Source organism: Gallus gallus, chromosome 1, assembly GCF_016699485.2.
Source record: "Gallus gallus isolate bGalGal1 chromosome 1, bGalGal1.mat.broiler.GRCg7b, whole genome shotgun sequence".
In the NCBI taxonomy this organism is placed as follows: domain Eukaryota; kingdom Metazoa; phylum Chordata; class Aves; order Galliformes; family Phasianidae; genus Gallus; species Gallus gallus.
Window position 1 is genome coordinate 102,442,683 of NC_052532.1, and position 27,448 is coordinate 102,470,130.

The window sequence follows — 27,448 nt, forward strand, 5'->3', positions numbered from 1 at the left end:
TTTAACAAGCTCAGTTATAAGGGAAGGCTATCCAGGATGTCAAAATGGGTGGGGAAAATTTCTGAAATGAAGTTTCATGAGAAAACTGATAGAATAATAATGATGGCCCCAAAAAAATCTTTCTTATCCTCCTCCCTCCTTCCCTTCTCCCTTTGTCTAGATGAGGTTTTATAGAGGGAAATAAAAGTGAACACTTGTTTAGAACTACAAAATTATCTTTTCACAATAGTGGGCCAAACACAGACCCCGTGGAAGCAAACTCTGCAACACTGGATGCACAACTATTTGTAATACTCATATTAAGTTGACAATATGTTAAGAAAAATCTTTTACAATCTTGACAATAGAGCAGGCTTCTTTTTGTTCTCTTAGACTAAAATAAGTGCCTTAATTTACAGCCTGAATTGATATTTGGTGCATGGTGACATATGCCTTCCTAGTTGGTATAATTTGGTACAAATCTTTGAACATGATACTTGAAGACCATCAATTCCCACAGCAGCAAGTATACCTCTCTTTCTGATTTGAATGCCGATGTGTTACAGGTAATACTCATCAGTTTGGCATTTTTTCAACATGACCATATCTGAAAAATTGAGACCAACATGAACTGAGTAAAACATTGCTGTAATAGTCATTCCCTCCAGCCTATTTAAAATGTAACATTCTTTATGTTCATAGTGCATCATGCTCATGGTCAGAAAATGTATTTTTTGAAACATCAGATAAATCTCAGAATGTCCTTAATTCTGCCACTTTTGAGGAAAAAAAGATTTATTGCTGAAAGAAGAAACTGCTTCATAGGCAACTTTCCTAATATAAGTTTAACCCATCAAACATATGTATATATATATGTTCCACATATATGTCATACAGGCATCATGTGAATCTTCATAAATATAATTCTAAGCAATACCATAAGCCTGCAAGGCAGAGATGGGCTTTTCATCAGAATTTATTGTGAGAGAGTCCACTAATATTCTTTTGAAAACAGAAGAAAATACAGCATAAAACCCTCTGTAATCTGTTGAAAGTAAAATCTCAGCAGTGTGCAATGGCAAATGAACTAATTTTAGTTGATAAAATGCAGCTGAACAGATCATTTGCTTTTACTAGCAACAATAAACAAATGTTATAATTCTCATAATATATATAAGTGAACATAATTTTTCTAAATATGAGGTCCCTTATAATAAACCCTCTTTCTAATACACTGTGACAGCTAAAGCAAAAATAATAAATGCATTGTTACAAGAAAGGAGATAGTTCCCCTGTGACGTTTCGCAGCTTTGTGTTGGAAGGCATTTTATAGTGATAAATACATATGCCACTCAAGTGAAGCACTGAAAGAAACGAGTGATACAGTGACAGTTTTCATTTAAATAATACAAGGCTTTGCTGTTAAAATTGCTAGCTTATCACAATTTAATATCCAGATAACTGTTCATAAAAAGACAGAAAGCCAGATATGTATTTGGATTCTAAGAATAAGCAGCAATAACACCTTTGGTTTTCCCATTATAATCTCACTAGAAAAAAAAGACAATATGCTAAGACACTTTTCTCCAAGATCCTTTGGAGCTTTTATTTCTGCCATTAAACACTGTTGCTTTTTTTATTGCAAACAGCAACCAGGCTGTATGTTAGGCCCTACTGATCAACAACACTTAGTAGTGCTTAACCTTCAGCTGAAATGCCCTGAATACTCATTTTGGTTAAGATAATTAAAGATGCTTTGGTACTGTACATCTAAGAGTATACAGAATAAAGCTTCCTGCAAACAGAGGGAATTTCTATCCCTCACGTATCAATTATTTTCTTAGTATTACAAACTTAGTATTACAATTCAGTACTAAACAAAAGTATTTTTGTATCCTCAAGCAATTGTTAGTGTTTTTGTAACATTCACCAAAAATGCTCACCAGGTCAAGGGAGCAGCCACTGATGTCAACAATCTGGACTTCAGAAGGGCTTTTGACATGGTCCCCCATTCTTCTCTCCAAATTGGAAAGATTTGATGTGTGGCTTGTTCAGTGGATGAGGAACTGGTTGCAAGATCATACCCAGAGAGCAGTGGTCAATAGCTCAATGTCCAGATGGATATCAGTGATGAGTGGAGTCCCTCAGGAGTCAGTACTGGGACTGATGTTTTTTAATGCATTCATCAACATTCACAGTGAGACTGAGTGTACTCTCAGCAAATTTGCAGATAACACCAAGCTGTGTGGTGCAGTCAACACTCCTGAGGGACAAGATGTCACCCAGAGAGACTCAGACTGGCTTAAGCAGCAGGCCCAAGAGAACCTCATGAAGTGGATGGCAAGCTGGACATGAGCCAGCAATGTGTCTCACAGCCCAGAAAGCCAATCATATCCTGAGCTTCATCAAAAGAACTGTGGCTAGCACATCAAAGTTGATCCTGTCCCGCTACTCTGAGCTGGTGAGACCTCACCCAGAGTACTGTATCCAGATGTGAAGTCCTCAGTATAGAAGAGACACGGACCTTCAGAGCTCATCCAGAGGAAGGCCACAAAAATGATCTAAGGGATGGAACACCTCTCCTATGAGGACAGGCTGAGAGAGCTGGGGTTGTTCAGCCTGGAGGAGAGAAGGCTCCAGGGAGACCTGAGAGGGGCTGTAAGAAGGAAGGGGACAGACTCTTCAACAAGGTCTGTTGTGATAGGACAAAGGGAAAGTCAAATGGTTTCAGTCAAAAGAGTGGAGATTTAGAGTGGATATAAGAAAAAGGGTTTTTACAGTAAAGATAAAGAAGCACCAGAACAGATCGTCCAGAGATGTGATGGACAACCCAGCCCTGGAGACATTTAAGATCTGTCTGGACAGGGTTCTGAGCAACCGAATTCAACTGTAGCTGTCCCTGTTCATTGCAGTGGAGTTGGACTAGATGACCTTTAAGGGTCTCTTCCAACTCAAACAGCTCTATAATTCTAAGCCTGACAGTAAGATAAAAAAAAAAAAAATAAGAGTCAAAACAAGAAAAGATGCTATGTTCCTATGTTTTATGCTGGAGATACTTGACTGAATTTAATACCACAATACAGATGTAACAACGGTAGAACATACAATAGCATTAGATCCAGTAGTTTTATTAAAAGCACCAACTAACAGAAGTAAGACTCCACATTTTCTTTTAGTATTCATCCAAGGATGAAAAGCTCTGTCTTGCAAAACATCACAGCAATTGCTTTTGAGGTCTACCTTTATCGGATTATACAACTTTTTTTTCTAAACTCTGCAGCAATGGTGATAATTTAATTCTGCACACTTTCTGTAAGGGATATTTTCTGAAGGAAAGACTTGCTCCTGACTAAGCCCAGCATGCAGAGAATGAACCATGTGCCTCAAGAAACTACTACCACCAGCAAGAGAAGCATACACTTTTGAAATATTTATGAGAAAAGTTAAGCCAGCAGTGTTTCTCTTGCCTATTACTAGTTTAAGCTGGAAACTTTTTCAATATTTATTGCAGAAACATCTAGCAGTACCCCATTTTTTATTCTTCAAAACATATTGTCTTTAAACGCCAAAGTGGAAATTGATAAGCTCAGGAGGTCATATGCCCTGCATAACTGGGGTATTCACAACTCCAGTCTGCAAAAATGTCCTTCTCCTAAAAGGAGTCAGTCCTGAAACAACTTCAGTAAAGATGACTATTTCATCACATACACCTCAGCACAGGAACTCATTAGCAAGAGTTGATAACAACATACCCGTTAGAGAGAGTGCCAACATACTTCATTGAAATCAGAGGGACTCTGTAGTTTTATTAGCCCACACAAGTACCCTGGTTGCAGAACTGTGTCTGGAAGTTGCAAGCTGCTCATCAGAGATAGCACCCTGAATCCATTCATGCATTTCACTTCATTTGAGCATTTTGACTTATGAGTCAATTGTTTCTACATCGTAAATGACGAATTACCAAAGTATCCATGCAGATTATTTCTGCATCAATACTCATATGAAACTGCAAGGAGACTTAAGAGATTTTTGCATCTCACTGCTACTTCAGGGACTGAATTCATCTGAATGAATTTATATTCATTTGTGGAAGTGAATATAAAACAATGGTGAATATCACTGAACACAGTTCAGCACTTAACGTTGAATATTTGTGAACATTTATTCTAAAAAAGTACTTTTTAGTACTCCTACATGAAAATGCAGTATTCTTACAGAGATTTTCATAGTAGCAAATTGCATTCTTTCTAGAGGTCACATTAGAAAGAAATGCAGGTGGTACACTCCTCATCTTTTCTCTGGTTCATTCCAGTATGCTCATTTTTTTCTAATAAAATAGCATATAATGAAGAAAAATATGTTTTACACCTGAACTTTCAGAAACTACATTTCAGAATTAATGTCCTCTTAGCTAAAGGTAGCATTTCATACCTCTTCAAGCTACTGTTTCATCCAGTCCACAGATTTGCTGACGACAGTTCATTTTTTGAAGCAAGCTGTTGTCTACAGACGAGTTACAGCTCTCCCCCTGCCTCCTTTTTAATAAAAGCTTGTGCTCTACAAAACTTTAAATGTTACTAGGTAATATGTCCATACAACACACTGCTCCACTCTCAGTCATGTTGACAACACTTTACAAATCTGAAGTCTTGGTGGTTATCTGCTATATGGTTTCAGGAAAAAAACTAGTAGTATTATAATAAAAGAATTTCTGGCAGTGACCAGTGAAGGCTTTTCTACAGTCTTCAAACAAGCAGTACTAAAAAAAATTGAAAATTCTGGGAAACACATCAACTTGGCTTATTTTATATTGATACTCTCTGGGAGAAAAATCATCAGTGAATGTGCAGATAATACATTGAATGTCATGTTTTCAAAGAAAAAATATTGTTTACTAATAAAAGTAGATAGGTAAAAGTTGACACACACTGATGTGTCTCCAATAAACACAACAGCAATAAAAGAGACATTTGTTTCAAAATACCATGAATTCAACAGGAACACCGTATCCATGGCATATTGAAATATTGCAATTTTATTGACAAAGTGGGGAAATTTCTAGAAAAAAAAATGCAGCATTATGTAAGACATACTGTTATTCTGAAGCATACTTGTTAAAGCTGTTACAGTTTCTAATAATGTGGTTGCCCGTTCATTTCTAGCTTCAAACATTTTAATGGAAGATTTTAAAACTGAGAACATCAGCCAAAGAAGCTGATCTTTTCATCCGCCTTTACTCACACAAAAATTTCCAGAAGAACCACTTTTCTGTAGTGATTGCACATTTTACAGTCTTGTTAGATGCTTAAATCTTCTGCCTATCACACTTGTAGATGCAGAGACTATCATCTCAAGAATCTCAGAGCACCCCTACTTCTGAGCTGAGATTTAATCAAGGATAACTGCCATTCTTCTATTTCTCCCTCTAGTGATGGATGTAATGCGGCTAGCAGCATATTATGCTATTAATCAATACTTTTAGTCACAAAAATCAAAAATGTGTGCTTTTTCTTCTTTCAACCCACGTTCCTGGCTGAAAGAGCCCTCTCCACAACTACAATGGCAAGTTCTGTAAATCTTCTGGAGATATCCTGAGCAAAAAAGGCTACACACCATACATAAATCCACATTATCTCATTTTTGGAGACAAATCATAGTTCTTCAGAAATTACTTGTCATTTGTTAACTACATAGAAGAATATAAGCTTTTCTGATATCTGAATGCTAATTTTATTGCTTCCAACCTAAACTTACACTTTTGTTGATTTTCACAAATTAAACTTTCAGATTTCTATTTTTCTTTTGAACATTCCTACCACAAATTTCACTAGAATCAGTATTATGAAAAATAGCATTCAGTTAGGTAACATTTTATCATAAGTATAGGTGATATCTTATAATTTCTATCATTCTCCATTCTGAGAATTCTTTCTTAAAGCTTTTTTGCATATTTTTAATCTCATTATATCCTACTGATATAAGACAGTTACTTTACATATATATGATGATTCTCTATATATCCTAGATAGTTCTCAGACAAGCAAAATTTGAAAAGTTGTTTATTGCAATCACCATGATAATGTTGAACTACATGGAATCAGCTTTTTTATGTAATCTTTAGGGACAGTTATTCTTGCCCAGGAAACACAAAAGGCACCATTTAAAGCACCAGTTCCTAACCATGGACTGCTGAGCCCTCCAGTCTCATTCATCTCATTTTTAAAGGCATGGGTTACACCTATCTGGGCCAAAGAGAATAGATGGATGCCGGAATATGGATAAAAAGCTACATCGGGTATAGTGTCTCCTGATTAAACTTAGGAGCTACCTGGTCCGAACTAAGCCCCGAATAGACCAGTATCTATCTACAAGGCATTTTCCTTCAACTCAACAAAATAGATACGAAATTCCTCAAGAAGTACTTGGTTTTTTTGTTGGTGTTGGTGGTGGTTTTTTTGCTTGTACAAGTGCTGACATTAGTGATATTAACACAAGCCAGCCACACTGAACATGCATAATTTGTATTCTGTGCAATGCAATGCCTGGCATGAATGGAAAAATTGTGAATGCAGCAGTTTGCACCAGTGGGCAATACTACAGAAAGTCAGTCTGGTGAAACTCAAGAATATTTTTTTACAAAAACAATTCTATATGAGTTAGTAATATTCTAGCCCTAAACATTAAATACTTGTAACTGGTGAGCGGAAATGAAATAGAGTTAGGTTACGGTGACATACAGCACCTTGTCCTCTGAAAGCTAGAGATAAGCATCCAAATAATGTAGAGTGTTAAAATTGCTAATCATTTCAGACGGGTATTAAACATATGATTTACCAACAAGTCTTTGATACTCAAACACTATTGACTTTCAAGCCTTTTTACTCTGATGTTTTTAATATAATAAATTACTGTTGTCAACACATTAGCAATGAAACTGCTCCATACAAGCATCAAGTAAATGGTTCCATTAATTGCTAGCTTTGTGTTCTTTGCATTTCCAAGCTTTATGTTCCTTCTCCATGAAGCTTTCTGTCTCCCTGCCTGTAAGCTCAGCACATGGTCATTTTCCCTAAGAAGCTTACCAAAAGAAAACAGATGTTGCAATTGCATGTAACTCTGGGCATAAGCAGCCAGACTGCTATAGCTAAAGCATACATCACAGCTTGGCCATTTCATCACTCTCCTCTCAACAAGGACACTAATCTGGGTCTCTCATCTATTCAGATGCTCATTTTCATCAAGCAGGTAGAAAAGTAATCATCATTGACAATGGATTTAGAAGTTACTGAGGGAAAGTAGACATGAAGATAGCAATTTAATATGCCTCATTTCCTTCACTGCCAAGAAAAACAGAGGAAAATAAGATAATGGAATTTGTATAAAGATACCCAAGCCTGATCTTGCAAGTACACAATTGGCATCTTTTCACTTAATTGGAAGTACTAACATGGGGAAAGTGACATACCTGAAGAAATTGAAGGAATAGAGGTTTATTGTCCAGCACGTTAATGCCATTAGAGAAATGGCTTTATTTGACCCTTCAGTGGGTCAGATGTAAGTTTTTTAAATTATTTCCACTGGTATTCTTACTTTACTTAAGGATTTCATCTTTAGAATATTTTTTCCCAAGATAAATAGCAACATAACCTCCTTAGACATTCATCACACAATACAGAAGACAATTCTGAAGAAGAAAGCAAAGTAACCCTAGACTGTCTGAAATGGAAAAATATGAAATAAAGTTAAAAGGTACATTAAATTAGAATTCAAATCCAACACTGAGTATTTCCATTTAAGAGGGATGCAGCTGGCCTTGGCTTTACATAAGAGCATGAGAATGTATAAGTTCCACAACATAACATTCCCAAGCTTTAAAAAAGCAGAAAAGATTGCCTTTTGCTGAAAGTACCCGAAAGACTGGCATATTTATCATTGATTTATGATACTGTCAAGATCTAAACCTAAAGGATGAAAATCACATCAGTTGCAAGTTCTCTGTAAGGCAGAACCTCCTCTGCCTGCAAATAAGCTCCAAGTTTTTTAGCAGCTGAACAGGACACAGTAGAGTTCTCCTTTATTGTGCAGGCGATTTCTCAAAATCTGTATTACCAGCAAAATTTGTATTACAAGTAAATGGGATGGGAAGGGATGGGACAGGATGGGAGCCCTATGAGAAAAACAGTAATAATTTCTATTAACTTTTCAAAGGTTCTTCTTCTCTTATAGGGAAAGAAAACCTGCACAAGTTTAAAACACTACCACTTTTCCAACCACAGTCCAACAATTCCCTTTAATATTACTCCCAAATTTCCCTAGCCCTACAAAATGACCAAAAAGAAAAAGAAAGAAAAAGAAATGGGAAAGTACACATCTTTTTACTTTTGAAAGCAATGTATTTGCCTCTTCTCTATTTCTACAGGCTCTGTGACAAAAATAGATAAATAAGTACATAAATCCCCAACTATACATATATTGATATTTATATTTTTCTTTTTACTTCGCACTCAGCAATTTAATCCATGTCTTCACATCTATCTCCCATCAAACAGTAGATAATTTTCTATTAAAAAAAAAAAAACTAACTTTAGTAGAAAATAAATACCCATTTAAAAAAAATAATAATAATTTTACAATGTATTCAGTCAGATGAAAGTTACTATATATATTTCCAAAGAATCACATAAGTTTTCCTCCACTGGATCTTTTCAGATTCTGCTCCTGTAGTATGCTACAAACAAGTTTATTTAAAGGCTGTGAGAGCTCTGCAATGTGATATATGTTATCCAGAGCAGCTCCCCTTGGTCCACTGCACAGCTATCTTGGTATCATAGAATCATCAAGGTTGGAAAACCACTAAGAGCATCTAGTCCAATGTCAGTCCATCACCACCATGCCCACAAAACCATCTTGAGATAAACTGAATTACATGAAGAGGCTCCAGAGGAGCTAGGCCCTACCTCCTCTAGAACCCTCAGGGCTGGTACCACAGGTGTCCAGAACCAGAACGGCACAGCCTCCCAGGCCTGCAGTCTTTTTCTATAAAGACAGTAGTCTCTCATATGAAAAATCATGCTAAACACAACAAAGAAATGTTTGTTTGTTCACAAATGTTCAGACAATCTGAACTCCAGAAATTCCACATTTTCAAGAGCACTTTCAGTAGACCAAGAATAATTCTCTCCTGACTGCACCCCATCCCTGGGAGTCATTCTTTTTAGAAATGTGAAACAGTTTTTGTGAATGATGTCAGCCAAGTATTGTTTTATTTATGTACTGCCACACGAAGACAAGGCTGCCAGGGAAAAGATAGGAAAGTCAGTGCTACATAGAGACTGGCCTTCATTAGACATAATTTTGTCACTGCTCCTGTATGTGTGCTCACAGACCTTGGCTGTGGTCAGCACTGGAGATTGCTTGGAAAGGTATGATTTGTGTTGGCAAAAGGGTGTCCAAGCTGAGAAAAACTATACTTAATGTGCACAGCAGCTGCCGAAGGACAGCATGGCATCTCCTGTGCGTATTAGGTTGCACCACACTCTCTCTGTGACTGGTGACGGCCTCCCAGGCTCTCAACAGATGGCTACTACGCAGATTCAGGATATCTATCAACCTAGGTCTTGGAGTACAGCCAGGAGCAGCAGAGCAAGTATACTAGGTGGGCAACCAGCCTTTCTGTAAAAGGCATTAAGCCAGAGCCTAGCAGATACTGTAGCAGATTTCTCTCTTTCACAAGGGGGGTGAAGCAGCTTCTCACTGCAGTCCTCATTTGCCTTCAGGGATAGTTTGGTACAGTCATCTCTGCAAGGGAAAAGGAGGAACCTATCTCTAGTGTGGCACTGGTAAAGTAGTGAGCTCTCCAGAGTCCTCTTAGGAGTTACCTGCGCGTGCAGGAAAAAGCATGCTGTCACACAGAGTGTATGCTGGAGTACGTGATGAGGGTCAGTGAACTTGGGGTGCAATAACCTGTGTAATTACAAATCTTCCAACCAAAAGTAGGCAGGGCCCAGACCACTTTAGCATATGTATACTCAATTTGGCATCCAGGTCTTGGAAAGGCAAAGGACAGAAATATAGACAGCGGAATTATAATGTCACCTGTGATACGGGAGAAATAGTAGTCCAAAACTATGCTTTCCAAAAGCTATTTAGTTGAAAAGCATGAAAAATAAGTGAGACAATAGCTCTCTGTGAAATAGTTTGACAATTCAGCTCTGCTCCACATAAAACTGCTTAGGCTCCCCCCTAGAATCTTTCAGGAAAAAAAAAAAAAAGAATATGCAATTCATATTTTTTCTTTGATTAAGGTTAAAAAGGAAATTGAGGTATCAAGGTCTTTCTAAGGTAGGGAAAGGGGAAGGAATATTGGAAGGAGGTTCCTATTAATTTACAACAAGATTAAGGTGTTTTTAGAACTGCTGTTTAGCAAGTCTCACCAAGACAGATAAATACAGCGTTTTCAAGAGGAAGACTCCAATGAATCCATTGGAACAAAATTTGTTTTACAGTGGTGTAGAGGAAAGCTAGTTAGAAATTGCTGGAAAAGGTTTTGTACCTTACGCACATACACTTTAAACAGCCCTGCTAGTCAGTAAACCCCTTCACAATAGCTCTTCTCTTTTGACCTCCGACCTTATGGGATCGTGCTGGTGAGGCAATGAAATGGCAAAACTACAGAGACTAGTGCTTTGAACACTAGACCTTCTGTTTAATAGAGATATTCTTCTCCAAACTTTTGCCAGAAAAACAGGAGCCAAAGTGGAGCAGCACAGTGAAAAATTTGTCCATTCTACTGACAGACTTTTATTCAGTGATTAGCATAATAGAGTGAACAAAGCAAACTGAGTATTTTAATGTGGTATCTTCTTAATTTGGATCACCAAGACCATTTGAGAAAGTACAAAGTGGATTTATTCTAGCAATAGCCAATTTTTCCTTTAATTCAGAATATGTAGAAGGCACTATTCCCTTGCCAAAGCAAACTCCTTTCTCCCTAAATGGATACAATAAACCACAATAGCCCCCTAAGTCAGAAAAAACTTAACTCTACCAAAGCAACACATAACTCCTTCTGATGGGGAAAAGGGGACTCAGGACAGTGACACTGTAGTGCTGCCACCTGATCTTACCACTCAGAAAATATTTAAGTCATTTATAGATAGGAGCCTGCATTTTTCAAGTAAAACAAACAAACAACAAAATTAAATTCCAGTGTTTTTAAATGTTCTGCAATATAGCACTTAGGATCAAACAACCAAAGACATAATAAATGTGTGTTATTTTTGTAACAGTAAGGATGTTACATTCCATACACTGGCCAATTTACAACACACTTCATCCTTTAATTATCTATCAGTTTCCAAAGGAACATGTCATGTCCTTATTAGAATAAAAAGTATACTAAAAAACCATTACAGTAACTAGAGACACTCGCTCTAGAAGAAAATGAGATTTTAGTAGAAATCATTTAAACAGACCAAAATATTTTCACAGCTTTCTTTTCCTGCATTAGTTTTATGCCAGACCATAGGGTAACACATTGAAAATGGCCATTCAGTAATGGCATTCTTAAAGACTCGGTGATCAGATATCTTACATAAACAGCGCATCATGCAACTTTGGTAATAACAAGTCAAGACTGTTGTTCTTGCTAGCAGTCAATACTATTTGGGGAACTGGGAGGGGTGGTATATTAGCAACAGTTACATCTTTCCTATTTAACTCCTTCATACTAAAAACCTAGTCACTGATTATAAAATACCTCTTTTTCAACCACATTTGTGATTCTACATTCACTCTTCTCTTTCTTGACATAGATTATTTCATGTAATTAATTTTCCTCTTAGTTCTCAAGTTCTTCATCTCCTCTGCTGGACTAATCCAGTTTCTCTTCTGTATTTTCTCTTACTATTAACAACTACTTGTCTCCTCCAGAGTCTTCTCTTTTCTGGTAGGTCCAATCTCTCTTCCTACAGTCAAAGTTTACATACCTGGCTATGGAACAAGCCAGTAAAATATGGGGTTCTGTTCAGTTGCTGTATAAACAATGTAATTCACTTTGGTTTAAGCCAAATGATAGTGTTAGGAATAAACACGCCAAATAGCTCATTTGTATTAAATTTACACATAAACCTGAATCTGAACTCTAGCTTAAAGCATTATCATTTTTCCTACTTGCTGTAACCCAGCACTAAATCTTTCACAACTTCTATTCCAATACTGGACCTTAAAGGACAAGACAAGTTACAACAGATATGCACCTTGAAAACTTCCTTCTGCGTGTTTCAGACTGTTTGATCCTCATCCTAAGAGCAGAAGATCAAGTTATTCTCTTCTGTGAACATCAGCACTAAGACTGACCTTTGCTTAGCTGATCTTAAAGTTGATGATAAAAAAGAAAATGGGAGAGAAGGGCAGGTTCACTGTATTACACCAGCTCAGAGGGTCAGCTACCTATGAGCAAGGATTCAGCCCTGACACAGCCCAGCTGTGAGATCTTGGCCCAAACTTCTGATGAAATTGCCTAAGCTGTAAGAAAATACGTGAAGTGCAGCTATGCAAGATAAGAAAGCTAAAATTGCAGAGGTAAGACTGCTGAGATGAAGAAAAGCAGTAGCTCAAGGATTCAAGAGGAAAGAAGCCAACATGAGAGGTATATAATCCTAAAGGGAAAACAGAGAACTGACAGCTCTTCAGTAACCTTGAGGATCAGCTCACTCCAGGGAGCAGAAGGCCATGCCTCCCCACCTAACAACTGCCTGGTCAGCTGGGACTTGTCAGGTGCTTAATCAGGCTTGGCAGATTAGCTCATTGATTTTGATTATTTACTATGTCTGTGCCAGTAAATTGTGTTATGCTTTTATGATGTGTTATCATACTTGCAGTATCTATACATGCAGCAAAAGTTATCCAAATCAGAAATAAAACAGTTACTTAGGAACTTCTGTCCTTTATTTGTTTACAAATATATTTACATATGCTTATATGTTTACATATATTTCACAGCTTTTTTTTCTTTTTTGTGACTGTGGAGGGCTGAGATTTGTTGGGAACAGGTAAAGAGTTGATGACTCAATATTCTGCATCAATGCTAGGTGGTAAGATAAAATCCATGACTGTGGGTGCAAGAGCAGCTAGCATAAGCTAAATAAACCAAGCTGCAAAGTTCACAAATTAGAACTTATGAAATGCTATGAACATACTAAGAAAAAATAATATGGAAAAGAATAGTCAGATAGAGAGAAATTCTTAACAATTGCTGCTAATCACAAATTCTAGCCTTCAATCATCTGTCAGAGTTCATCAGTCATCACTTTTTGTCGCAGCACTTAATCATGGTGAAGTAGTACAGGGGTCTACCATGGAACCTATCCTGTTTAAAAACTTTTTCAGTAGTCTGGATGAGTTAATGGGGTACACAATGTAAGTTTGTAGATGATGCTAAACTGGAGAGTTGATACATTTGAGGGAAGACTATCATCCTGAGTGTCTTTGAGGAGCTGGCCAACAAGAACTTCATGAAATTAAACAAGGATAAATGGGAAGCCCTGTCTCTAGGCAGAAAAAAAGCTCCAGGCAGTAGTATAGGACAGGAATATAGGACAGGAACTGAGTGAATGGGAAGCAGCTGTGCAAAAAAGACCTTGGGAAGCTGGACTGACAGCAAGCTGAGTATGAGCCAGCAGCTTCCCTTGGCATTAGAGGCCCCCAGATGCTGCAAACCCCATCAGAGACTGATTCTCCTGCCCTGCAAGGAGAGCCTTAGTAACCAGGACTTTCCTGATGTGGAAAAGTAGATGCTGTGGGGAGGACTCTGGGAAGGTCATAGACACTGAAGATGGTATCTTCATGGTAAAACAAGAGGCAGCGGGCCTAAAAAAATTAAAAGAGAGGTTAAGTCTGGATATAAGGAAAAGCTTTTTCCTAAGAAAAATAAGTTGCCCAGCAAAGCTGTGTAATCTCCATCTTTGGAGGTTTTCAACTCTTCTGGAGACTGCTTTGAGCAGCTTGATCTGATCCTAGGGCTGGCCTGCTTTTACAGTAGGTTGGATTAGTGGCCTCCTTGGGAGATCTTCCTACTTTAGTTGCCTTGCCATTCTGTTCTGCTCTGCAGACTCTGGTCAGAGCAAATGGCCCCTTTTCTGATCTAGCACTCCTAAGGAAATCCTATTCCTCATTCTCTCCACATCCCACCATCCCATTCCTTCAAACCAGTCTACTCAACCAGCTCAGTTTAATGAAGAAAATAAAAGAGTGAAGCTGGGTTTTGTTCAAGGAAGAGTTTAGATTTGTAACCTGAGGCCCTAATACTTCTAGATAACATATTAAAATAGCAGCATTTATTTTTAAACCATGATTGTTTTTAACAAAACTACACTTTTTGAAAGTTATTTGACATTATGATGAAGTACTATATTTTTTGCAGGGAAGCAAAAGGGACAATTAGAGACAACAATAAAGTTACACAGCTTTATCTACAAGCCAAGTATGGTAAAAGCAATGTCAATATTGCATAGACAGGCATTTTGCAGGCTACTTAGCGTGCAGCAATTAGGAAGTGAGTTGACATACTATCACATGGAATCACAATTCCTCTGCTAGTAGGATCTTTTGAAATCAGCTTTTGTGTTTACTTTGATAACAGTTATTTCAACAGCATCAGGATAAAGACAATATGCTAAGGAATGCTGAACAGGATTTCTTGCAGAATTTATCTTTGGGTTGAGAGGAAACTGTGCTTCAAGAGGGTTGCTGGTAGGAAGGAAAAAGATTGTACCCTCTGACACGAAGGCAACAGTTTCACTGACTTTTTTTGCTCTTTGCTTATGTATAGGATATATGCTAATATAAGTTATAGGTTTGAATCTATCTCCTTAAGAGACTATTTGGTTTTAAAGGCTACTAAACATGCACACACAGACCAACCCACACACAGACAAACACAAGTACTGACACACCTTAAGGGCTTTTACTCTAAGAGCTTTTACAAACTTCCATGAAATGATGTCAAGTTAATTAGGGGATATGCTAGTTCAGCTTCTGCCATTAGGATCTGATCTTGTAGACTACATGGTCTAGCTGAAATCAGGGAATTTTACAGAAGTAACAGGTCTCAGGAAAACTTATTGTGTGGTGAGTGTAGAAGGTATACTCTAGTATTTTCTCTATTGTACTTGTATCATGCAAACAGGAATATTCCTATTTCTGTGTTCACATTGCAGCTCTTTATAATGAGAGACAACAATAGTTACATTTTTGGAAAATTTTTTGTATTTCAAATCTTGATAACCTGAATGAAATTAAAATAATCTGTAAAGTCTCTAGAGAAAGGACTGTTCTGTAATTTGAATCAAATGAAAGCCCTGAGGGTCAGAGTTGCTTGGAAACTGCAAGTTTGGAAGTACCTTCATATTGTATGGTTTTTTATAGATAGGTGACACGAAAAGAAGAAGCTTGTGACAAAAATCAAAACCAGAAACACATGCACTCACAAGGCTTTGCTATATCACAGTTTGACAGTGAGGAAACTGAAATGATCCATGTCAAATATCAGGAATTTAATATCAGCTTTCCCAGAACCTAAATTGGTAATGAACAAAACTTATTTGTCTTGATGTTCAAAGGTCACTGATTTTCACTCATTCTTTACTGTGGTTGAAAGTTATCCATTATGCTTTCCTTTGACTTTCCCACTTCATTTTTCTCTTTTTCCACATGCATAAATAACGTCATTTCAAGTTCTTCCCTCAGGTCACACCCTGTCTATATTGAACACCTTTCAAAAGACATACATCTCCTGCTAGGAAAAAAAATATTGCAAACCTAGAAGGGCTTTTATCAGATACATTGATTTTTTTTTTTTTCCCTAACAATAATGAAGTTAACTACTTCACATTCTGGAGAAACCTCTGAAAATACACTTCACATTCATCTACTATTTCTAAAGGTCTTTGCTTTTTAAGGAAAATAAAATAATACATACATAAGTATTCTCATCAGCTAGGTACTCTAAAGAAAAACAGATACAAGGAAATATGGAAAACTATGCCTATTTCATCATCAATTATTTATACACTAATCACTTATCCTGACAATTTTAAACCTATTTTTAACTGCAATATGCTTATAGTCACTGGATCTATGACCTCAAGAAAACCACCGAGAAGCATATATTTGACAATATTTTAAGTGCACATGCAGAATCAGGGGTTTCATCTTCAAAGGCAGCAACTCTGTCCCAGCAAGATTTTTCACTCAAAAATGTCGGTAACTTGCGCACTTATTTCACTCTGTATTTTAAAGAATATATTTTTCAGTTTTCCATTTCTAAAGTAAATTCATGGTCCCTTCTGGATGATAGCCTAGATTTTGTATGTATTATCTTAGTATTTTTCTCTTACTCCTTTATTTTGGAAATTTCTTTTACCTACTTGTTCATTTACTTCACTTGAAGCAATGCCAGACAACTTCATGTATATGGGAAATGTATTATTTTCAATGTATTCTAATATAACTCATTTCTCTTTATCTTTTTCCTCAACTGCATTTCTTTTTCTTCCAAACTAAGGGCAGAATGGCATTTTCATGTTTATTTCTTCCAAACTGGTGCATTTTAATTGATATGCAAAAGATATTAGAATGTGCTGAAGATAAGCAGTATAGCATAGAATCATAGAATTACTCAGGTTGGAAAAGACCTTTGAGATCATCAAGTCCAACCACAACCTAACCGTACCGCCCTACCTCTAAAAACCCTCCGCTAAATCATGTCTCTGAGCACCACATCCAAGAGGTTTTTAAATACATTCAGGGATGATGACTCAACTACCTCCCTTGGGAGCCTATTCCAGTGCTTAACAACCCTTTCTGTAAAGAAGTTTTTCCTGATATCCAACCTAAACATCTTCTGGCACAATCAAATGCCTATGTCATCTTTTATACTGCTTTCTAAGCAAAAAATGATCAGTAACTCAAAGACTGGAAGAACTCATGGCCTTATTACTTAATTTGGAAACAATCATTTCTACTTATACAATCACAATATATATTAAACAGTTCCTGTTTTGATGTTTTATATGTACCTCTGCCTGACAAAAGAGTGCCAGATTTTATTTGGTTTTCAGAAAGCCCTGTGAAAGGTAGTATTAATTCGCAAAATACTTGTTTTAAAAGCTTCTGGTTTGTTTGTTTTTTTTTTTTTTAGGTTTCCCACTGAAATTAAAATTTGTAAAAATTTAAGTACGAGTAAGCCAGAAGGCAAAATGACTAGTGTTCTGTTTTCTCCTGTCACTACTCTAATCATATGAAAACCACAGGAAAGAAAAAATAATAACACAATATGACCTACACTGTGTTGAAACTGTAAAACCAGTGTTTATGTTTTGCCCCGTGTTAACATAAAAGATACTTAAATTATGCAACAACTGAAAAACTCAGTTGCCCTTGTCAAAAACACACAAAGCCTACACACAATACAAGTTCATTAGGTTGTAACCTTGAAATCAGACTGCAACTTCATTGGTAAGGAACCTAGGTGGAACTCTTCTGCCTATAGGGGCTACAACTGAATTTATTGAATAATACCAAGTGGTTAGAAGATTAGTGCAGATCAAGTAGAAGAGGGTAGCTGAGGCAAGATTTTATGTTCCTGGAAACTGTCTCATGATGCTCAACCAGCTTGGCCAGGACTGCAGTAGGTACAACAATAGCTAGGTTTCTGTAAGCAGCTACCAAGGCAGTATAAATTATTTTAGAGTATTGTTTCTACTACCAAAGCAGTCTGAAATTAGAAGGCCATGTAAGCATAATGAAGCATTAGTCACAATACTAAGTAGATTTTAAAAATATTTAAAAAACTCACCTCCAATCACCACAGATTCATGGGCTAAGTTATTGAGACATTTATTCTAGCTGCTCAGTGCTGAATTAACTAGGTTAATTTTTAATTCCACAGCTGCTAAGTGCACTTTTCGCACAATCATCTTAAGAATCTGTATCTCCAAAGGGAGCACAAGAGTAATAGATAATGACTGACAGATATGTTTCCTGCTGTACTTTCCAAGATAGTACAGAGCTGAAACTAAATCACTGTTCTTCATTTAAAGCTACAATTCTGAGTTTTGTGTGATTCTTTTCCTGTTCAGGACCAAGCTGAACAGTGAATAAATGAAAGACTGGGACTAACAGAACACGTATACTGGTTGGTTTAAAACTCTTTGAGTAGAATGATATTAGTGGTAGGATAATAAAGTAGCCTCTTACTGGCTCACAAAGCTGAACTTAGTGCTAATCTGGGAAGAAGTAGAGGAAGAACTCTATTCCTGCTGCCCTCCGTTCTGTTGGAAAACAGGACAGACTCATCTAGGACTTTTCATAGTTGTTACAGTCACAATTTAGGGAACACAAAATTTGCCAACTAGTGATTTAAAGTGCCTTCCCCAGAAGGAATGTCTGTGTATACATACACACAAACTAATGAGCTGCTATACACTAAATAAGGAACTACTAAAGAAAACTCATTGAAGGTCTTCCTAGACTCTTGGTAAGACTAGATTTGGGTGCCCTACAATTCTCTAATAGTCTTGTGTCTTGAAAAAACTTCATCCTCACAAATGTATACATTTAGTGATCATGCTCAGATGATTTTGGAATAAAAGAATAGCAACCCATGTGTATATAGAGTGAATTTATGTGTGTACAGGTATATGTACACGGATGTGTGTGTATGTATATACATACAGAAACAACTTTTCTAAATTTGAAATTTGTAAGTTTTCTAGTTTAATAAAACCAGGAAACTTTAGCAGACACCTTATTATAAAATCCTATCCATACCCATTGCTGTTAAAGATGAACAAAATTTGCATACTATTTGAAAAAAAAAAAAAAAAAAAAAAAAAAAAACCTCTAGACAGAGTATTTGTAATTCAGATTTGGCTTACAATGTATTCATTTACATTTTATAATGACTTTAGCAGACAAAAAAAAGCCAAGAATGAAATAGGTTTTTTCCGCGGTTACCAGAAAGTAAAAAAGACATATTCAATGCACTGGTAGTAAGAGCACAACTTCAATTTTGATTGCCATCAACAATAAGACAGATTAAGTACTTATTTTGCCCTAGGCGCTTTATAAAACATAGGTTCCCTGAGCACCACCCTCCTCTTAAAAATTGGCATCTGAAATTCTAATGAAATCTCAGCTGAATAAGGGACAGGTCCTTTTTCCTCCAACCACGGTAACTCTATATTCATCCCTTCTTGTATGCACCTAAATCCGCATTAAAGTTAATGGGAGTTAAACGCACACCTAAGGTGGAATAGCTCCAGAAATATTCTTGAAGGGTGCATAGAGTGTAAAAGAAAAGTCTTCACCAGTAGATTATTTTCTTATGATGTAAAAATGTTGCAATATGGGAATAAGTTTTAAGCAGGAAGGAGCAGTGGGAGGAATTTCCCACCTGGCTTTAAATTACAATTGCAGGAAATCAGGCTGCTTCTTTCAAAATCAGAGATAATAGCAAGTCAGGAGAGTATATTTCCCTACCATTGAGAATAAGTTAAGCAAATTTCTTTCAAGACAGTGCTGTGGACGTAGAGATTGATGAGTTTGACTAAACCTTTAAATTTGTACTTCCAATAGATTTTCTTCCCATTTTCCAGAAAACAGGACAGCACATTTAAAATAAAAACTCAAAGTGTTCTGAGCATATTTTCAGTATTAATGGTAGTTTAGATAAATGGTCTTTACTTCTGTTCCTCTTTTTACTCAGAGAAGAAACCAAAAGCCAAGAAGCTGGTTTCCTAGATTTGCTATTGTTTGCTGAGTCCCATGGATGTAAGTAATAAACACGTACATCCATCACCGAAGAAGGGAATAGCATTGTGTTTTTCACAGAATTGTGGAAACCAGCTCAATGAATAATAAATGTATAAATTTCATAATGCTTCACTAAATCAGAGGCTGTATTACCTCTATTTCCATGTTGGAGAAATTCTAGTATAAGACCTTATTAGTGCACAGGACTAAGAAACAACACTTATCATATTCAGAAGGCTGGCTGAGTGCTTCAAAATCCAAGCCTGTTGCTGCAGGAGTGGAGCCAGCCTTCTCTCTACCCACCCAGGCTCTCCTTTTATCTTCAGTCTTTTGACATCTAGATCCTAGTATTCCTTCAAAAATTGCCAATTCTTAGCTTTTCTCCAAAGGCTTAAACTAGCCCCACTGTTCTGCTGCCCTCAAATTTTCATTCAAATTGCTCTTCCTGTACCTTTACAGGATCCTGCAGCCCTTCACTCTCACAGCACAGCAAACTCATCTGATTCGATTTGTTCACCCATTTCCCACACTTTTCCAAATGAAGCCTGCACAAAATGGCTCCTGCTTTTCCCTCCGATATATTGCACTCTAAAATATCACTGCAAGTCTCCCAGTATCTCTATGAGGTCTACATCTTCTACATTTCTACTCAGTGAAAGAATGGGGGGAGGGGAGAGAAAGTTAAAAAAAAAAAAAAAAAACCTCCTTGTTTTCTATTTCTATATTCAGTCACACTGCAACTGTAGAATAAGGAAAAACAACTCTCCGGGGAACTTTTCTGACCTATCATGCCTAGTACAGAGAAAGATCTTCACATATGAATTCCAGTGCATTACCAGTGCCATGTGTAGACTTGTCTCTAGAGAACATGGATAAACTAACTTTCTTTCCAAAGCTTTGTACTTTACCTAGATTAGGACAAGCTTGTTTGTTTTGTTTTTTGCTTTTTGTTTTTCTTTTTTTTTGTTTGTTTGTTTTTTTTGTTTGTTTTTTGTTAAAGTAGAAAAAAATTACAACTTTGTCCTAAAACCAACCTAAAGCCAAATGTTGCATCTTTGCGTTAGCCCAAAAGTCTGCTAGGACATCACAATTAAAGGGCTGTAAAAATGGTGACAAGCAATGTGTTTTTCCCCTAATTTCATTCCTCTGAAATGGTTGAGCCATTTTTGACAGAAATTGTCTCAGAATATTCAGCCGAATTGAATACCCAATATGAAACAATGTACATGTGGATAGGCAAAGTAAAGCAGCAGAAAATAAGGAGTTATAATGAAATCTGTCTGGCAACCTAAGTCTTTTGGCAGCACTATCAACCAAGCGCTGAGTGTGTGCTAATTATCAAGACAGAGTCGCCACTGCACTTTCTATTTTACACTCAATTTAGCTCTAATATTCCCTCTCACTTCTTTTGTTTTCAGATTTTCTGCTGACAAGCTCCTTGCAAATTTTGGGCTCATCTGTTGCTGGCCCAAGACTTCCTCACCATTGAATCTGACTGAGACTCTGGGTCAGGAGCCCAGAAAAAAAGCTATTATAAAGGCAGACAGGGTGAACTTTATATCCAGGTGTTTTCTACTATTGGTGGTAAATGCACAAGAACTTACTCACACTTCTACACCTGTACTTCAAGGTATGTTGACAGCAATACCGATTATCCAGCACTCTCAGAGAATATTTAGACTACGTCTCACAAAAATATGTTACCCAAAGAGATAGAAGAAATCCTCATCATTTCACAAGGTTTGGACCAAACTACTTGTCTATCAAAGATGCAATAGCTGGCCACAGCTATTAATTAGGAGATGGAGACAGACACAGATCTGCAAAAGAAACAGTTTCTTAGTCCCTACTTTCTCACCCCAGACACATCTTTCTAATGCCTTTTGGAAGTACCTGGTTCAAATGAGCACTTGAGTCAGAGTAATGATCTGACCTTTTCTGAGTGTTATCTTACATGAAACACAATTGCTTTAAGACAAAGCACGTATAATTATTCAAACTGGGGTGGTATTTTTCTGCTAATGGAAAGCAAACTGCCGTTTCTCCCGCTGAGCAGCACCATTTCATAGCTGTTGAGCCCTGGAGCTTTCACTAAGCCTTCTGTATCAAAAGCTCTACTACTGCACTTCTCCAAATCACTGAATTCTGATAACTGAGAAGTATTTAACTGAAGCCCAAATCTATTAAATACAAATTGCATTGAAGTAACATTAAGGATTTGATTAAAACCTAGAATACCAACGGGAGAGAGAGAAAGAGATAAAACCATAGTGGAAAATCAGAATTAAAAAGCTTCCAAAAGGCAGAAAAGGAGTTTGTTGTCATGTAGAAGCTGTGATTTTTTGCCATGACTTAACTAAGATAATAAAATTAAAAATAAAGTATGTTGATCACTTTGGCTGAAAGGACTTGCCTACAGACCAATTACTTGTGCTAATTTTTAAGACTGATTCTCTTTGAAACATCAGGCAATGAACTGGAAAAGAAATTACTTAAACCTTTAACACAGAAAAATCAGCATGTGCTGCTTTCATTTACAGTACAGACTTTAAAACACCGCATGTCTTCCTTCATCAGCTTCCTAATTCAGCTTTGCTTTTCATTCAAAGAAAGGAGTGCTAAGTAACAAAGAAAGGGAAATCAAACACAACGTAAACAGGCTTAAATATTATATGTGAAATAAAATCTGATGCAGTTGCTGCATGTTTTAATAATATCCTAGTGAGCTATTTTAAATGTGACCTGCAAAAGAAAAAGACACTTGGGCTTTGAGAGGAAGAATTTCACTTTTGAGTCTTCCTTCTGTTTTATTGTTGTGTGTTGGGGTTCTTTAATCTTTTGTTAATCTTATACTTGGCTTTAGAAATGTAGTACCTGACATCAGTATTCCATGATGGCTGGAGAGTCACAGAAATGACACCATGGTATGTAAGAATGCTCTCACTAAGAATTAATAGGGGCTTCTGCTACTATCCACAATAACTGCTGGATATGTAATTGTTACCACTGCAGTTTGAGCTAGTAGACTTTCCCACACAAAATTGCATGAGAACTCCAGATAAGCAGATACTAAACTGGCTGTGGGGATGTATCGAATGAACTTCTAACACCAATCCACAGTTCTTCATTATTCATAATTATTTCACAATAAATTAAACAGAAATGCTTTTTTTTTTTTTCAAATCAACAAAGAAATACAGTAAACACATATAAAATCATATTAGAGAAAAGGTGAAAACTGATAACATAAGGATTTTAAATGGATAAAAATACAAAATAATCTAGCCTGATTTCAGGAGAATGCCAGCTGAACAATTGAGAAGATACAAGAATTGTAACAAGGTGAGAAGATCTGTTAGAGGAGATTGTAGTGATGGTTGGTTACTTACTTTCTAGCTAACAACTGCTTACAGTAACTAACATTGTCTAAAAAAGGAAAGAATAATTACTGTTATGTAATAACAGCTTTAATAGAGACTGATTAACTCAGAAAACTAACAAAGAAATCATAGAAAGTTACGTCTTAATTTCCAATTATTTCAAAGATAATGAAACTCAGAAGAGTTATGCAATAGTTAAAGTTCAAAATGTTCTGTTACAGCTCAAAAAAACATAACCCCAAGTAAGTCTTCTGAACAAACCCTTCCAGATAATTGTTAGAAAAATGCTGCAATGCAAACAGTAACGATCTGCAGAGTCAAAGAAAACTGCTACCTTAGCTGCTGTGTTGAAAAGAAAGATCATTATATATCCTTTTATGCTACAGGAGGTAAAATAGTTCCTTCATCCAGCAGGCAGACCAGAATCATCAAAATCTGTTTGTTTATTTATTCAGCTGTTAAAAAAGAAGAAAAAGAAAAAAAAAAGTTTTGCTTATCACTTATCTTCCCCTAAAATGGTCAAGAGGAGAAAAGCGTTGCCGTTTGGTGATATACAACTCTAAAAAGGAACACTGTCTTCCTGAATTTCAGTAGGAGTTAGGCAGGTCAGCACTGGTCAGAAGTAGGACAGTTATTTAAAAAGAGATATAGCAAAATATAGTTATCCAGTTCGTTTATTTCCAAAATTATTTTACTCAGACTTTTAAGAACCTTTTATTTTTCAGTTCTTTTCCTCTTTTTCCAAAAACCACCTTTTTTGTTGGTTGTTTGGAGGAAGCCTACTTTTCTTTTTCTAAATCATCCTACTCTGACAGAGGCAAAAAAAAAAAAAAAAAAAAAAAAAAAAGAAAAAAAAGAATAATGAACAATAGGGCACTGAAAAGTAATAGAACAGCACTTTTGCCCACTGATGGAAAATACAACATTTTTAATGTAGCCAAAAAAGGAAAAAATCTCCATTAATGCATCCATTAAAATTTTCAACACCGCAATGACCTATTTTCCACTAAAAACATTTGACATTTGTCAAGGTGACAAATGAATGGAACTAATGAATGTGAATGTATAATTTTCACAGAAAGGCCAAAGTACAGAATTCATGCAAAAATACTAGTTGTGTTTTCATAGAATGATAGAATTGTTTGAGTCGGAAGAGACCTTTAAAGGCCATCTACTCCAATTCCCCTGCAATGAACAGGGACAGCTACAGTTAGATCAGGTTGCTCAGAGAGCCATCCAGCCTGACTTTGAGTGTCTCCAAGGATGGAGCATCCACCACCTCTCTAGGAAACCTGTTCCAGTGCCTCACCAGCCTTATAATAGAACACATTTTTCTTATATCCAGTGTAAATCTTCCCTCTTTAGTTTGAAACCACTTCCCCTTGTCCTTTCATAACAGACCCTGCTAAAGAGTCTGTCCCCTTCTTTCTCATAGACCCCCCCTTAGATGCTGAAAGGCCACTCTCAGGTCTGCCTAGAGCCTTCTCTTCTCCAGGCTTAACAGCCCCAGCTCTCTCAGCCTGTCCTCACAGGAGAGGTGTTCCATCCTTTAGATCATTTTTGTAGCCCTCCTCCAGACACGCTTCAACAGGTCCATGTCTCTCCCGTACTCCACTTCCCTCAACCTGCTGGCCACATTTCTTCTGGTGCAGCCCAGGATATGGTTGGCTTTCTGGGCTCTGAGGGCAAATTGCTGAGTCATGTTCAGCTTGCCATCTGCCAGTAGTCCCAGGTCATTTTTGGCAGGGCTGTGCTCCATCCTTACATCCCCCAGCTTGTACTGATAGTGGGGATTGCCACAACCCAAATGTAAGGTCTTGCACTTGGCTTTGTTGAACCTTGTGAGGTTCTCCTGGGCCTGCTGCTTGAGCCTGTCTAGGTCCCCCTGGATGTCATCTCATCCCATGAACCTGTCAATTGCACCACCCAGCTTGGTATCAGCTGCAAATTTGCTGAGTGCGCACTTGATCCCATTGCCATTGCCACTGTCATTGGTGAAGGTATTAAAAAGCACCAGTCCCAGTACCAACCCAAGGCACACTACTCATTGATATCCATCCAGACATTGAGCCATTGACCACCCTTCACTGGGTATGATCTCATAGCCAGTTTCTCATTCATCAAACAGTCCACCGATCAAATCCATATTTTTCCAATGCGGAGAGAAAGATGTAATGGTGAACCATGTCAAAAGCCTTACTGAAGTCCAGACTGATGATAACAGTGGCTCTTCCCTTGTCCATTGATGAAGTTTTAAAAGTCTTTTCTTAGTCTTGTTCAAAACAGTAACTTTTTAATTAAGCTTGTACTATATTTCTGCTCAGAACAAACCAGATGAAACTCTGGCAGCAGTAAAGCTGTGAATTAGGATCTCACTAAGATTAAGAAAAGAATATGTGGAATGGGTAAAGAAGTAAGAACATACTAGCAGACCCATAAATGAACATCTTTCTTGTGTGCCATACAGTTCTATCCCCCAAAATATCATACTGTTCACAAGTCAGATTGTTAAAGTGATCTCTCTTTTCTATTATTGAGCATATTGAAAATATCAAAGGATGTGCAATATGCTGTGTTCTTCATCATTATGTTTGTAACCATACATAGTCTGTTGGAGTAGGTTGAACCTCTCTGAATTCAAAAAGATTAGTCATGTGTTTCAAGAGAAGTGCACTTTTTTTTCCTGGAACAAAGTCAATACTGAAAAGCTCTGAGCATGGGAGAGCCACACTGTTCAGTGTAGCACATGTAGACACTCACCAGCTGGTGCTGATCTTGCTTTACTCCAGAAACACTGCCATCGCCTCACTGTACATCACACTTCACAGTAAGTGCAAAGCATGTGAGATGGAAAGCACAATGTATCCAGGGAAGGTTGTGCACGGTCCTAGCATACTTCAGCCTAATGCTATGCAGATATGCTATGTAGAGCTCTCTAGGACTGAGGCACTGCCTTCACTGTCAGTTCCACATGTCCTGCTTCTGCTGAAATCACAGCTCACTGCCCTAAAAAGGCCACACTGACCCCTTCCCCAGCCTCACTGGCTTTCACTCCTCCCTTTTCTTCTCCTGCTCCTCTTTACCCCCTCACCTTGGGCCCTCTTGTTCTCAGCCAGCCCTGAGCCGCACCATTCCTCCTCTCACCCCAAGACTCTTTCTGAGGAGCAAGCAAGATATGCACCAGGCATTTGAGGGTCTCCTGCCTTCCCCTCTACATGGCTGCATGCAGAAGCCCCAACAGACACCCCAGAACCCCCTTCACCCAGCCTTGGGAGCTGCACAGTCATTTATCTCTCTCCTTGCTGATGCAGGGGGCTTCCTGCTTTGTGGCTAAAATATGCCAACAGGTAAATGGCAAGTGCTACTGGTAAACTCCTGCCCAGCAGCACAGGGTCTGCTCCGCCGGATTCCCCTCAGTCCACCCTGAGTGAGAAGCAGGTCAATTCAAGTTTCCACAGCAGATCCAGACCCTGACATGTGGGTACCCAGTCCTCCCTCAGCAGCTTCAGGAGAGCTCCATGCTCCCTACCCAGAGGCTGCCTGTCCACATGTATCCCTCATGGCCTGGAGAGGAGCAGGGCCAGCAACTGGAAGCCCTTGAGCTTGTCAGGGTTAGCTGTGTGCGCAGGCACAGCCCTCCATGGGGCAATGGCACCCCCTTCCCAACCCTTACCACCTCTTTTCTTCCTCTGCTCTCACCAGCTCAGAAGTGCTGCATCCCAACTTCCACATCCCCCTTTATACCCGTGCCAGCTACATCATAGACCCCAGTGTGACATAGGCAGAGACCTCAGTATAAGACCACCACTGCAGACCTTCTGCCCACTCTGATGTGGCCATCACAACAGCAGCATGGACATGGGCAGCTCCATAGCCATGAATCATACTCCAATGGGTTCATGCTTACCTGAAGGACAACGACCTTCCTTCCAACCTCAAAATTCTTAGGGGCTGTTTAGCAGCCTTATACAGGAAACCTGGCTTTGCTTGTCTTTATTTGTTTACACTTTAACTGTCCATTTCATTTGTCCATATTGCAGAATATTTTATACATGCTGTAGTGGAATTCCAGGGTCACAGCCTGAACCAAATGGGTGGGCTACGTGAGTGTGTGGGTGCCTGGAGCGGGGGGAAGGGGGGGTGGTCTGGAGCCACCCCTTCTGTCTCTGCAATACTTGCTGTGCAGTCTGAGTCTGCGCGGATCCCCCTTTTTGCCCCTGCCCTTCTCTCCAGCGGCGCGACGGTACGAACGGGGGAGGGTCACATTCCTCAGT

At 38.0% G+C, this 27,448-nt stretch overlaps 1 long non-coding RNA gene across 1 annotated transcript in view; it reads right to left on the minus strand.

The window, feature by feature from the left end:
• LOC121109148 overlaps positions 1 to 26,925 on the minus strand; it is a 65,955-nt gene extending 39,030 nt beyond the window's left edge. The window contains exons 1-2 of the long non-coding RNA XR_005849675.2: positions 26,874 to 26,925; positions 25,935 to 25,994 (exon numbers count right to left, since the gene is read on the minus strand). This is a non-coding gene — a long non-coding RNA (uncharacterized LOC121109148). The remainder of the gene's footprint in view (positions 1 to 25,934; positions 25,995 to 26,873) is intronic.
• Between the last annotated feature and the right edge of the window lie 523 nt (positions 26,926 to 27,448).